General features: G+C 39.6%; 1 long non-coding RNA gene across 4 annotated transcripts in view; it reads right to left on the bottom strand.

Annotated features, from left to right (window-relative positions):
* LOC129188398 (uncharacterized) overlaps positions 1-14,722 on the bottom strand; it is a 222,253-nt gene that overhangs the window by 13,904 nt on the left and 193,627 nt on the right. For all 4 annotated transcript variants that reach the window (XR_008572615.1, XR_008572616.1, XR_008572614.1 and 1 more), the window contains one exon: positions 1,650-1,730. This is a non-coding gene — a long non-coding RNA (uncharacterized LOC129188398). The remainder of the gene's footprint in view (positions 1-1,649; positions 1,731-14,722) is intronic.

Below are 14,722 nucleotides of genomic sequence, written 5' to 3'. Positions count from 1 at the left end.
ACATGTACTGTACTAGATGTAGAATGGATGGGGGGTAGGATTAAATAAGCTTTGCTTCTTCCTACTCCTTTTGGACATGTGGAACTGTCAAAAAATGATTCACGAGATGTATTCCATTGTAACCTTCATGTTCAAATAAGCTAAACCAAACCAAACCAAACCAAACCAAACTTTAGTTATACACGTAAACCATCTGAGAAACCCGTAGTTCATGTATTTATTTTAAAAAATCTTTGTAATATTAATGTGTTTACTTAGTATTAGGCAGTAAATGTTGTATATTGTTTTTGTTATGTACGTACATTTGAATAAAGATACTGTACTTCAGTAACTTTACTTACGCAGGATTGGTAGATCTCATTTTGAGAATACCAAGTAAAATCTACTACAAAGTTCATATGGTGCCGCCAGAGGCACTCATGAGCTCCCTCTGGTATGGCTGCTGGGCACTCACGGCTGCCATTGGCCAATGACCTGGAGAAATGTATTGTGGGTAAAAGTTAAAATAGCTGTTGTTTATTTTAAACTCGTATTTGGTACTTGTTTTGTAGCCTATATTATTATTATTATTATTATTATTTGAGTGTTAATTTGCTGTGTGATGATTTTAGCTTTCTTTGTAAGTCAGACTGTTGTATTGAGTAATGACATCCTGCGATTTCAAACAAGCTCCTGGAGAGCTCCCTGATAGAGTCAAACATTTGGAAACAGGCTCTCATTTAACTGCCTGTTGCCGCAATTTCTAACCATAATCACCCACAAACTAAAGAGCTCTCATTGAAAGCCAAGATGTAATCTCCCTCCATCACCAATTTTAAATAAAGAGCTGACCGGTCCTCACGGGGTGTGCGCCACAATATGCCACTTTATGACGTGGATGTGTGTGACTCACACAACAGTGTGGCTTACTGTATGTATGAAAAAAATCTGTTTTTAATCTCTAAATTTAGTGGGTGTGGCTTATACACCGGAATTTACGGTACATGTATATTTAAATGCAATATAAATGCAATATTCCATTGTCGTTAGGGTTGAAGACTCCTCATTGCTCCCCAGTAGTGTCTAAGTGGGGTTTTACTAAAGACCATCATGAAGCTGTCTTCTCTGCACTCCGATATTCCAACGTTTCACAGGGCTGTGCTACAATTCAAAATATATAAAAAAATGATGGAATAATTTGTTGAGCATCTCTTCAAACAAAAAAAAAATTAAAAAGCTTGAAATTAAAGGCCTGTGTCTTTTTTTGTCTATTCTCATTTTAGCACAGCTAGTTTCCTCGTGATGGATTCCCCTTGTGATTTATCAAATACAATTATTGTGTGACTTATTTCGGAGGACCATTAGCATGTGTGTGTATGTGTCAGCTTGAGTGTATTTAAATCGCATTAAGTAATTGGAAAAACAGGACAGGAGACAGAAAAAATAAATAGTCTTGGAATTACTCAACTACCCCCCTTTTTAATACACTCTCACTCATCCTCGCCTTGGCCACCGCCAGAAATGTTTAGAATATAAATTTATAATCATCTGCGAGTGGAGACAATTTTGTATGAATAATTACAGAGAATTGGGAGAGGGAAGTGTTTCATTTTGCATGCCATGTAGATTGTGACGATGAGAAAAAGGAAGACAAGCAAATGATTCCGTACCTTCTTTGCTAATGAAGTGTAGGTGGCGTCCTGGACGATGCAGGATTGCAGAATGAAGATTACAGTAGCCCTTGCTCTTCTCTGGAAAAAAAGGTTGTACTCATCAGTCATTGTTCTATAATATTTCTTAATTGAAATATGTAGATAGTAGCGGTACTAGAAAGACGATGCACGACATTGGGCGAGATGAGACGAGATTTTAACTTTAGGAAAAGTACAATAAAAAAATATGACTGGACAAACAAACTTTTATTTACCTGCGTCACAAAAAATTGAGGGGAATTTGTAAACGATATTATTTTCAACATTTTTGGAGACCAAATAAACCACTAATGTTATAATAATATATAATAATTAATAATAGTATATCATAATAATTCAATAGTTGTTTTAATATGTCATATTTCACTGGTGTAAAGTTGGGGAATTGTCGTTTGTGACATATTTTCTCATTTTCTCACTGTTTAACATTTGCAGCATTTTTTGAAATACTGGCTTTCCAACTGTGTTAAAGAGCATCATTTCTTTTGCGATGACATTCTGTCAATGCACACAATTTTTCACTGTTCCGTTTTTTATTTACATTTTCAATCAAACGTCTCAGTGAGTGAGTGTTGACTGTTAGGACGAAGGCTCTGCATCTCGATGTGTGTGTTTTTTCCCCAGATGGGAAAACTAGGTCAGGTGGACGTGTTTGAGGTGGGCAGGTTCATTTTGATTTACAGTATTAATTGATTATTAATACGATTAATTAATTTATTTATTTATTTTCTGAGCGAGAACTATTGTCTCGGGTTAATCTTGCAAGATCTTGTGACACGATATCTTGTGAGATAGTAATCCAAACCCCAAGAGCTATGAAATGATAAACATGATACACAGTTCAGACTGCACTTGACCCTTGACTGATTATCACTATTTGCACAAGCAGTAACTAGGATGACATTTTTATTAATGGCTCTTATGATGAGTAGAAGCAAGGGTATAGATCCTTGCAAAGCATCCCATTCCACCCATGCTGTGCATTTTCTCATGTATTTCGATGAAAACACAACGTAAGTGTCATTCCTCTAGCTCAGGGGTGTCCATACTTATTCCAGCGAGGGACGAGTACTGAAAAGTGAAATGATGCTGGGGGCACTTTTACAATTTTCAAACCAACCCCACTCAATATGCTGAGACGTTTTTAATATTTTAAGAAAAAAAAGCTTTGTGTTTTCGGTGACAAGCATATTATTAATATGAATCAACTTTTTCTCCTCATGTTACGCTTTTTTGCTTTGTTTTTTCCTTTTTGCTCTTTATCACAAATTCCCTCTCCTATCCTTCTCAAACATTTTTTTTTGTCATTTTTTCATTTTTTGTTGTACTTTATTTCCATAATATTATAACACTGACTTAACCTAGATTTCCTAAAATTGCAACTATACTCTTTGTTTGTTTACAACTGTTAAAAATATTATTTGTGCCATGTTTGCTGTTGTCTTTTTTAGAATGTGCAGAGGGCCAATAAAAAACAGCCTCGGGCCTAAATGGCACCCGGCCGCACTTTGGACATCCCTACCCTAGCTCCTAAGAAAGTAAACAGAGTGCATTAACATAAATATCTCAAATACGTTAAAAATGAAGCGGGGGGTATTACTAGATACATAATGTTTACATGCTCTATATAAAATCACAAACCTAAACCACAAATTTGTAGTGGGTCACACAGTGGCTGGATCACATCATCTAAAATTAGTGCAGAAGCTGTAACGACTGTTTTGAAGTGCATCGCTGTGACATAAAATTGCTTGATGAACAGAGGATGCAGAATGATGTATACTGTAGTTCTTAACTTACATTCATTTACTCTATGTCAATCAAAGGACCCAGCCCCCAACACACACACACACACACACACACACACACACACAAATACATGATGTTTTCAGCTTAGACCTAATGTGAAATTGTTGCCGTCTGTACACGGAATCTCTTATCATTAAACCAGTTGTATCTTTACTGGGCTCCCATGTACGAAATACACGCAGTTAAAGACTGGACCTCCAAAGCTCCTTTTCATGCATAGGTGGATGGGACCTTGGATGGACCAGTGACCACGTCCAAGTCATTGACAACACTGACCCATTCAACTGGTTTCCTCACACTGCAAGCAGAATTCTGCTTGCCTTAATGAGGAGAAAAACAAAACTCTTCTCAAAGTCTGTCACATCTCTTGCCCCACTGTATCCCTCCTCTTCCCTTCGACCCTCCCCCCTTGGTTCCCTCTCCGGCTCAGTGGGACCATCTCTCTCTCCCTGTCTCTTAACCCCTCTCACCCCCTCCCTCAGGGCAGAAGTAAACCACGCCTTGAGGCCCTGCTCCCATTGTGAGCCCTCTGCTACTTCTGTTTGGGACCTTTGTGTGCCGCTAATCAGGCGTGGGGCCATGCTCAGTCCCAAATGTGTGTCCGCGAGTATGTGTGTGTGTGTGTGTCTGTGTCCCTTGCCCTCATTACGTAGCCACACTGGGAGGCCAGCATGGGAAGTTTCTGCTGCAGTACACACCTCCCTCCATCCCTCCATCACCCTCTTTGCGCCCCCCTAGCTGTCCATCACTCCCTCTTAACCCCCTCATCTCACCACAAGACTTTGAGCTAAACTGGCCATTCATTTTTGCATCATAATCATCATCATAACTCAGCTCCAATAATATTACAGAGTAGAGTAATTGATAACAGTTTTGTACCAGTATTTTTACTGGTTTGGGGCACCGTAAGGTCTAATAAGGAAGGTTTTCCGGATGTTTTCATGGAGCACACTGTTAATCGGCAGGGTTAAAATAAATGTTCATAAACGAGGCAATAAATAGAGAAATCACCCCAAAGACTTTGGGTTATTCCTGAATTCCTAATTAAAGAAGTCCTTGTGTTTTGACCTGTAAAACCAAGTTGTCTTCAAAATATTGAGCTGTGACAGAAACTAGTGCTAATAAAGTGTGACTCTCGAACCATCAATAATCCTAACAACACTGACAAATGATCTCTTTGATCATAAGTAATTAAGTAAATTTATTATCACTTTAAAAATATGAGCCGGACCGAGTCAACTGGCCGTTGCACTTTATTGCTCCCTCTGTCACCCGCTGGGTACCCCCTCACCCTTCTGTTCCCTCTTTACCTCCCTCTCATCTGTCCATCCTTGCTTTTCACTTGCTGATTCCCGTGAACACCCCTGCCTCCCGCCTCCATGATGTATCACCTGTCTGAGAGGGTCCATGCTTGTGTGCGTGCATCTGTTTTGGTCCGATGACTTTTAGCAACCCGTCCACCTTGACTTGAGGACAAGCTTTGTCTGTTCTTTAGTCGACTGAGCTACACGAAGCTCATATTTCACAGTGGGACAGAGAACAACTTTATCTTTCAGACTACGTTAACTTTTATATTTGCTCATTTTGTCTATGGTACACGTTGCGGCACAAGTCTGCCATTGAACTAGAACTGGGGAGAACTGAGTGTTTGAGAAGGAAAGTTGTCATTGTTTCTGACGTTGTTACATCGACCCACATAACAAATTGATTCAAATCAAGCAGATGATGCAAGTAGAGATGCCAGTATTCACATTTGGTAATGGACCTGACTCAAGCTGCAGCATATATTGTGCAAATTTCTAGCCTATTCCAAGGTGGCTGACTTACTTTTGAATCACGGCCAGAGTCATGTCGGGCGTCGTTAGTTGTACAATGACAAAGTGAGGAGTTATGTAAGCTCCCAATTGGCCCTTTGACCATCTGATGAATTTCTGAAAACTGGCACAGTTAAAGCTAAATGGTCCAAACTCAAATAAATTTGACACACCCAATTCAACAGTAAATAGCAGGCCATGTTCACCAACAGTTTTTATGAATAAATGTTCGAGTAGAGTGCCCACCAACATACAGGACGTCCATAAAGTTTCTTTACAATTTAAAACAAATGCAACTGAATAGACAAATCTGTGGAAAATTAATACACTTCTATAAGCACACCATTAAATGTCTGGAGCCCATCAAGACAGTAGTCAGTTTCTTGCAATTTTTGCTGTAGCATAGCCTCATCCATGGTGGCAATGACATCAGTGATCTTGCTTCAGGTCGCTGACGTCCCATATCTTCTATCTAAATCTATCTTCTATCTATCTAAATGATAAACGGAAAAAAGCAGAATTGATGACGTGTTTTTCCTGCGACTGCGTGCCGCGGCGCACTGTATTGACACAATGGTACCGCACCTCTACCACCGGCATGGTCCAGCCGTGCCGTAGAAAGTACAGCAAACAACAAAACAACCAAAAGAGAGAAAATGAGCATGGCTGTCAACCATACCTGTCAACATCTGCATTTGAAAATAAGGGAAATTTACTCCCCTGACACAAGAAAAATTCTCCAGTCGGAGGGTGGCGGGTGATTGTGTAAAGGCCTGCATCGTGCCCACTGCCAACGTGCTGCACCATTGTCCTCACAGATTGCTGTCCCTCAAGCGTGGATACCGTCACCATAGTCACATGCGGTACCGGAGAGCTCATGCATGGGAAATCTAACAGGAGGGCGGTGGGAAAGAAGGGCAAAATACAAGAGTTTCCCAGGGAAAACGGGAGGGCTGACAGGTATGGTAAATACAGCTTGGTGAATGGCACACGGTGGTGATACTTATAAGCATCAGCATCAGCTGGCAGGCACTTGACAATAACAAACTCTTCATAAACCACTTAGATGCATGACCGATGTGTAAGATCTAAACAAGGTAAATCATAAGCCACTTCGAGCAGCTGCAAATAGTAGGGAGCATAGCGTATCTACCATCAGGCAACGCAAAAACAAAAATAAAAGCAAAGAAATTCATGAGAAGGTGTGTGAGAGGTCATATATACAGTTATACATAAATATTTAGAGTTTGTTGGACCAATATGCAATTGTGTGTGCATGACGGAAGTCAAGAAATAGAAAGCGGTGATGATTACTGGTGACTCAGGGTTTGTGCGACTATAATCCCCTGAAAATCTACACTCGTACAGGTGCTCAGTAAATCCAATTACCAAGCAAGAAGGTGGGGAAAAGAGGAAGAGAACGCGGAAAACCTGTTATACTGCATTCATCATGGAAGTAAAATATAAAATATATTTATAAACCTGCCACAAACACAACAATGTTGTATTATATTTCACATAGTATACCATACCATACCATACATATACCAGCGGAGCTCATGCTCATATGGTCAACGAGCTTTGATTTACAGTTAATGAGCACATCATCTCAGTGTAGTTTCATTATGTAAATCCAGATGTACAGCTCGGATGTGTCTCTGTAGCAAAGTACACACCTCATCCTTTGATCCACTTAACAGTGAGCAGACCACACAGCTCTGAAGAGGCTTACGTCTCATTCAAAACAGCAGCAGAGTTTGTGTGGCTTCTAATTGAAGGCGATCACTCCAGGGCGCTGTTGAATTGTAATACTCAGCAAAGGCTATAGCATTCTAATAAATACAGCTTTGAGGTTTTTCGGTGTACAAGTTGAAATTATATTCAATTAAATGAAATATTTTGGTAAAAAAAAAAAAAAAGAAAAGAAATCATTTTTGCTTCGCATAAGTGAGGTGTGAAGAATCGTGCACGACAGTTGTTGCTTTGTTGCTCCTTGTAACTGTTTGGCTAACTATCTTCCTGTCCTCACGTGACTCGTTATATAACGGCGGTGCGGCGCAGCAGACAGCTAAACTTTACAACCTTGTTTTACACAGAGATGCGCAACGTGCTGTAAAATGTGACCCCGCCATGCCGTTTTATTTGTTTACACAATACTTAACTATAAAAGCTTGGTGCTTCACCAGGGTGTGATTTTCAGTCACATTTAGGATCAGCTTTGCTCATCCAAGTTTATGCAGGTCATCAAGATGGTTTAAAAAAAACACTCTAGCAGTATAAATGAGTGTGACGTACTGTACTGGATGCATCGGGCATCATTGTAAAGCTGGAGAATGTTGTTCTTTAGGTATTGAAACATCTGACTGAAAGGTGACGACAGACATCCCTCGCCACTTCATGGTTTGAATTTCATCCATCACGGTTTTGCAAAAATATATTAATTAATAAATTAATACATATATAAAGCATTCAGAAGACGCATTCAGGCACTGTAAATGATAAGTAGCATTCTATACTGGTGTCTGGTGTCTGTAATATTACTGTAATGTTTGGTGAGACACACACACACACCAGACTTGATCGCCAGAACAGGAGCTTATTGCAGGTTTGAATTATCTCACAACAGGCACAATAATCCCTAATAGAAATCCCTAATAAAACCATAATAAAGCTCAATTCTGAAACCCTGACGGCACTTCCTGTCCGCCTGCCACTCAGCTCCCCAAGGAACACATTTATAGCAACAAAAACGAGCATGAGTCTTAGTTATGTCTTAAAAAGCTTATTTACTCTTATTATGTCTACTATATTGGGTAATACGAGTAAAAAAGTGACTATAGGGATGTTAGTTCATGTCTAGAGGGCTCTAATAATGTTAAAAAACATATTTAGAAGGTCGTAAACAGTTTTCTATGCTCTTATTACAAAAAATATTCCATTTATAAATAAAAAATGTGACTTCACGGAAATTCACTGATCACAGTCAGGTCTGGAACCAATTAACCATGATAAACGAGTGGTGTACGTCCCAAAATAAACACTACAACTTCTGTGTTTGAATTTATAATCTTGCCTTATTGCTGTTTATTCTGTATTTATATGTAAAGTAACTCTGCTATGATCGTCATATAATCTGCATACATGAATGAATTCTAAAATTATGGTCAGATTTTATAGGCATTACATGTGTTGAATGGGTTTTGTTTAGCTGGAAATGACACAAGAAAGTGACAAACGACAAAGACATTGTGTTAAGAGATATTAATAACAAAAATGACTACTACTGGAGGACAAAGATGCCAATGTTTTTGGCCATGGCTGTATAAATTGGGCAGATTGGGTTGTATTCCATGCAGGCATGGCGAAAAACACTGGCATCTTTGGCATGCCAATATTTTGGGCTCCTCCTCCTTTTCGGATATGTTGAATTGTGCAAATGTAACTATGTGATGTTTCTTAATGTAACTGCCGGTCTGAAACAAATAACCAATAAAATACTTTATTTTGACAAAATGTTCCATGTCCACATGAATCATAACCTTTCTCAATCCAGTGTTCTAAATTTATGGTTGATTAGATGCTCAACATTATGCTAAAAGGTGCCAGAATTTGGGGTTGAACTGTAGATCTGCACATATTAGTACTATCCAGTTCTGTAGTACTATTGTATGCTTCGTTATACTCACTCCACAACATGCTAGCGGGAAATGCTCTATGTGGTTCTCAACTGGTTTGGCTGTGGAACCCGCAATCACCCCACAGTGGTGACCCAAATTACGGGAATTTTTCGAATCAAACTTCTCATATATCTTACGAGTATATCTTCAGTGTGTTCTGCCTTAAACCTGGTATGTGCATTTCGCATTTAGCTTGTTAGCTTCTGTCACGAGTGAACACTTGCAACTGAAGAGAGAATGAAAAGGTCCTGGAGCTGAATGTAATCAAAAACTCCATCAGTCGCTTTTACTGCAAACGTTGATCCAAAATCAGAGGGGAACGTCAACATCAAGCTCGGAGGAGTGTTTAAAGAGGTTGCGTATCAATGAGTCACGGATTTCCAAAATCGCTGTCTCGCCGCGGAACGTAACTTCTGTGAAAAGCTGGGATCTATTGCATAGTGTACATGTAACATCACAAACTTTTCCTATTAATTAGTAGTATTTTAGAAAAAAACACATCAGAAATGTGTTATTTGTATTCCACTTGGTCTGTGGTAAATTCCGTATAATTTTCTTTAAGCAGAAATGGGTTTGGGGTCTTATAGATTAACTGTCTTCATAATAATAATAATAATAATAATAATAATACATTTTATTTTACTTTGGGTTAACTTTATAAGTATTGCCATGGTTTTATTCTAACAAATGAACAATGACATTATACCTCATCTCCAATCCCAAAAATATTCAATAATCCAATGATGTCCTATTGTGACGTTTACATGTAGATCATCTTTGCATTGCTGCATTGATACTCTTGCTAAAGGGTCTGATTAGTTCTTCCACCTGTTTCAATGTACGGTGTCACGGTGTGAGTGACGGTCACTTCCTCCAATTAAACAATAACGGCACAAGAAGAGAGGCAGAAGAAATGTAAGAAAAAGCAGCAAAGGGAGAAGAAATAAAAAAGAATAAGACCGCTCGAGCTTCCCGCCAGACTTGTAATGGAGGTTTGATTAGCAAGCATGTAATGTACTTTACCCCCACAGCTGGAGACACAGGAGGATGGTGAAAAGAGGAGAGAGACGGAGGGAAAGGTATTGCAGGAAGGAGGAGTACGTATAGGCAGCCCTCTCAGCAGGTCCTCTCATCCCCCTTCCTCTTACACTACTTTAGATCAGGACAGAAGTTTCCCCCTCCTATTCTAAAACCTAACATAACCTCCACTGGCTGCACCCCCCCTACACACTAACGCCATCTCTGCCGCCACCTCCCCTCCTATAGATGCATCATGCTGTGTAAGCGGCGGGTGTGGGAGGGGTAGGATGGGGTTGGAGGTCAGAAGCAGGAAGAGTTTTTTTTTTCTTGCCGCCCCCATTAACAAGCTGCAAGTCTGCGTGCAGGAAGTTGTTTGTGCACAGACAATGCAAGTTTATTCGAATCCAGCAGGGTAAAATTGGCTGTGTCGTCGCTCAGCTGGTTTTAGGGTTAAAGGCTCAAGAAAATGTTGAGGTAGTATCCCATCTGAAACAAAAGAGGCATGGGAGGTTGGATCCAGGAATTCTTAAAAGAAAATATGTGCCTCTTTCCTTGCGAATTATGTTATGAAATATTTGATTTCACTAAACGTGGGAAATATCCCAACGGTTGTTTAAAAAAATGAAAATATGAAAATGAAGTTCCTACATGAATTTGACCTTTACCAACAAATAAAATAAAATACAGTTCCAAAGGGTCCGACTGAAACGTGTGAAAACCGAAGCATTGCTTTCCCATAAGAAATAATAATGTAAATCAAATTAATCCATTTCAGACACACCAAAATTTGAACAAAAACACATTTCAACAATTATAGTTTTACAAGCGGAAAACAATGTGAGCTGTAAATGCCAAATTAAATAGATTAATAAACATTTAAATGAACTCTTATCTTTGTTGAAGACTTGTTGGTGAACACGGTGATGAGTGGAGGGAGGAAAGAAGGGGACGGAAGAGCCACGCAGATGCTGTTTGACTCTAATCCGTTACAAACGTAACTTTAAAGAGTGGCTGGTTAGAGCTTATGGCTGGGCGATATATGGATATTTTTTAAATATCGATATTTCTTTGAAGCACGATATCAAAAACAAGCATATCGTTCATATCGATATAGGCTGGATTTGATGCGGAGGCCTCATGTTTCAAGATGGCGCCGCCCGAGTGGCAGCTATTTACAGCAGCTGCGTATTTTAGTGTTTAATAGTGCTTAATTCGTACCTTCTTCGTGTTTTTTGTGCCATGCCGAACCCTTAAGCAAGTGTGCAGCTACGGACGTTCATCTTGTTACGTTTGTAGCTTGCCTCTTGCTTGTTGCGGGAGACGCATTCATTCACGGCTCCATTGTTTACACTCCGGAGCAGCTGTTAGCTTTGAGCCACACACCCCTTCGCTACGCCGAGCGACCGGAGATCCCCGCGGAGATACGGAGGAGGAGAAGCCGCATAGCGGAAGTGGACAGCGGAAACACGGTATAAAGGTTTCTGTATAAAGACGGTATAAACCAAATTTACCGTCTGTCATCATGGGGAACGTGAGATGGAAGAGCTAACGCCGCTAACCCGGCTGCAGAGAGACTACCGCGAGTGCAGCCTGATTAAGATTGAAGATTATACTTGACTTGAACCGGGATAAATATGGTATATCGATATTCAACCTAAATATATCGAGATATGAGTTTTGGTCCATTTTGCCCAGCCCTATTAGAGCTGTATACTTGCTCACTTGAGCTTCACAGCAGGTACAATCATCATTAAAACACTAGTCGGGCTCACTTTCTGTAATGTGTCTCCCTTAAACCGTTCCTTCTACAACTTGTGTTAACTAGGAACCTTTACATTACAAACCTATTGTAACAGATCTTCTTTATCAACGATCTGTCAACTTTTTTTGATGTCGTGGTGGGTTATTTTTCAGGCCGTACTCAGAAATACGCAGTGCACTTGAACGCCTCATCAGCGCAGAGGGGACAGTACTTATTAGAAGGAAGAAAGGAGACAGATAAGGTGCTGTTCATCGTTCTGTGCCAAAGCACTCACACACACACATAATAAAGATGATTCAAGGATTCCCTAGAATCTGTCTAGAGTACCCCAGCTCTAATACCGTAGAACCACTAGCCATTATTCACAGATACTGACTCACCAACGCGTGGATGCTTTGTCAGCGCACTCAATTGCGCGGAATGACATGTGGGCAAAATGACTAGTTTGCAAGGCGCGCTGTTTGGCCATACAAAAACCAATACATTTTCTTGGAGATCATTTGTGTTGAAAATGGAATCAAATCCTATAAAAAATGAGGTTCTAATGGTTCCACTTACTGGTGCAAATCATGAGGATACTATTCATGTGCATAACAGGTGGAAATGGACAAGACATGTTGATTCAGGACTGTCAGTCGTTCAACAGTGAAGAAACAGAGGGGAAAAAAAAGACACAACACACAAAAAATAAATGAAGGAAAACTTCGTCTTTACCCTGTGTACCTCCCACCATGACAGATCAGCATTTCAGTCCCCCCACCCTCTGCTTCACCGTGCTGTCGGCTCAGGGTGTGAGCAGAGCAACGCTAATGTGTGGAGACACCTGACAAGCTCACAGGCCTTTAGGGCTCAGCCTAACCACTCTGGACCCAAACCCATTGGGAATTAAACCTGCAAAACCAAACAGTCACTGTGGGAGCTGGTTGGCATCTGCTGGGCAGACGAGGGAAAGGGCTTTCCAAGGAGAGCGGCAGTGAAATTGTACAGAAAATGAGCCGAAACTTTTTTGAAAGACTCATTTTATTGTTCATGTCAAGTGGTCACATTAGGAGCAAGTTAAAATAAAACCCTCCTATAATCAGTGATTTTAAGTCTGGCAGATGCGTGTATTTACTTGACATTGATAGACAGAAAATTATACTTCATAAATGCTTTTTGACAACAAAAGATGTTTGACAACAAGAGGTCCAAGAGTCAGTCTAATGTCCCTACAATGTGTTTGAACTACCACGAAAGCTCTTTTCTAACAGTCAGTACAGTAGTGCATTAAGTTAAAAAAAATTAATGAGGATTTCCCAGTGTTTAAAGTACAGTAGCTTGTTAACTCCAGTATCTGTTAAGCCACACACGGCCCCTCTCTACTGTCTCTCTCCAGATGCCCTCATTAATTTTAGATTGCCTCTAAATGAGTCCCCTTCATCGTGGCGGAGGTTTGCTAAATTAGATTCATTTATATTTAAATTGTGAAACAGCCGTTGTTAATGAGAAAATTGTTATTTTGGGGGTTATTCTAGATTAGCTGATAGTTGGGCAGCTCAGTGCTGGGTGGACTAAAGTCAATAACGAAGACCCAAATTATTTGGCAAATCCAGCATTAAACTAATGTTAAAATATCCGCCTTTTATTTTACAATTTGGATCCTCTTTATCCTCATTTTAACCTCTTATGCCCAAAGTACCCCGATACTGGGGGCGAGGGGGTTGTGGCTATTCAGATTGAGTTCAGAATAATATTTGCAATAAGAGTGACTGTTGTATTTGTTAGATTAGCTTCAGTTCCTCACCCTCTCTCTTCAATATCCCTCACACATTTATTAAACACAATTTAAATGATAACACGTATAGGTACTCACCACTAATGAATGGTAATGTAAAATGATCGATGAACAGATTTAATCGGAGAAGAAGTTATATATCAGTTTCACGTTTGCGTCTCACAGCAACTATGGTGCATCCAAAGAAAGTGCAAAAAAAAGGGTGAACGATATGTGTTTTCTGCAGAAAAAACTACTAATTTTTGGAGAAAAAAACAACCAAAAATCCGCAAATTTGCAAATGCTGAATTGCGAGTATGCGGCGATACACTGTAATTATAGTAACAATATAGTAACAACAGTCACAGTCACTATACCATGTAGCAAATAGATCAATAGTCATAGTCACTATACCATGTAGCAGATAGATCAATAGTCATAGTCACTATACCATGTAGCAAATAGATCAATAGTCATAGTCACTATACCATGTAGCAGATAGATCAATAGTCATAGTCACTATACCATGTAGCAGATAGATCAATAGTCATAGTCACTATACCATGTAGCAAATAGATCAATAGTCATAGTCACTATACCATGTAGCAAATAGATCAATAGTCATAGTCACTATACCATGTAGCAGATAGATCAATAGTCATAGTCACTATACCATGTAGCAGATAGATCAATAGTCATAGTCACTATACCATGTAGCAGATAGATCAATAGTCATAGTCACTATACCATGTAGCAGATAGATCAATAGTTTATAGTCACTATACCATGTAGCAGATAGATCAATAGTTTATAGTCAATATACCATGTAGCAGATAGATCAATAGTCATAGTCACTATACCATGTAGCAGATAGATCAATAGTTTATAGTCACTATACCATGTAGCAGATAGATCAATAGTTTATAGTCACTATACCAGTGCTATACATCCACATAACGTGATGAATGTCAGACAAAAGCACAACTAAAGCAATTTTTGGAAAACAGAAGCCAATTCAAACCACAATCAGTTAAAAGGGAAAATGTCGAAAACATGCCAGCGGGCCGATACTAGCATATATCATCAACAAGTCCATAAAAACCATAAGACTGCCAGTTAGGTGCGACTGGAAACGCAATGCACAAGAAGCCAAAACTGTGTGAAAATAACACAGTCAAACAGTACTCACATGCATC

This window comes from Dunckerocampus dactyliophorus, chromosome 10 (genome assembly GCF_027744805.1).
Source record: "Dunckerocampus dactyliophorus isolate RoL2022-P2 chromosome 10, RoL_Ddac_1.1, whole genome shotgun sequence".
In the NCBI taxonomy this organism is placed as follows: Eukaryota; Metazoa; Chordata; class Actinopteri; order Syngnathiformes; family Syngnathidae; genus Dunckerocampus; species Dunckerocampus dactyliophorus.
Note: the sequence above shows the minus strand (reverse complement) of the source record. Positions and strands in the feature narration are given on the sequence as shown.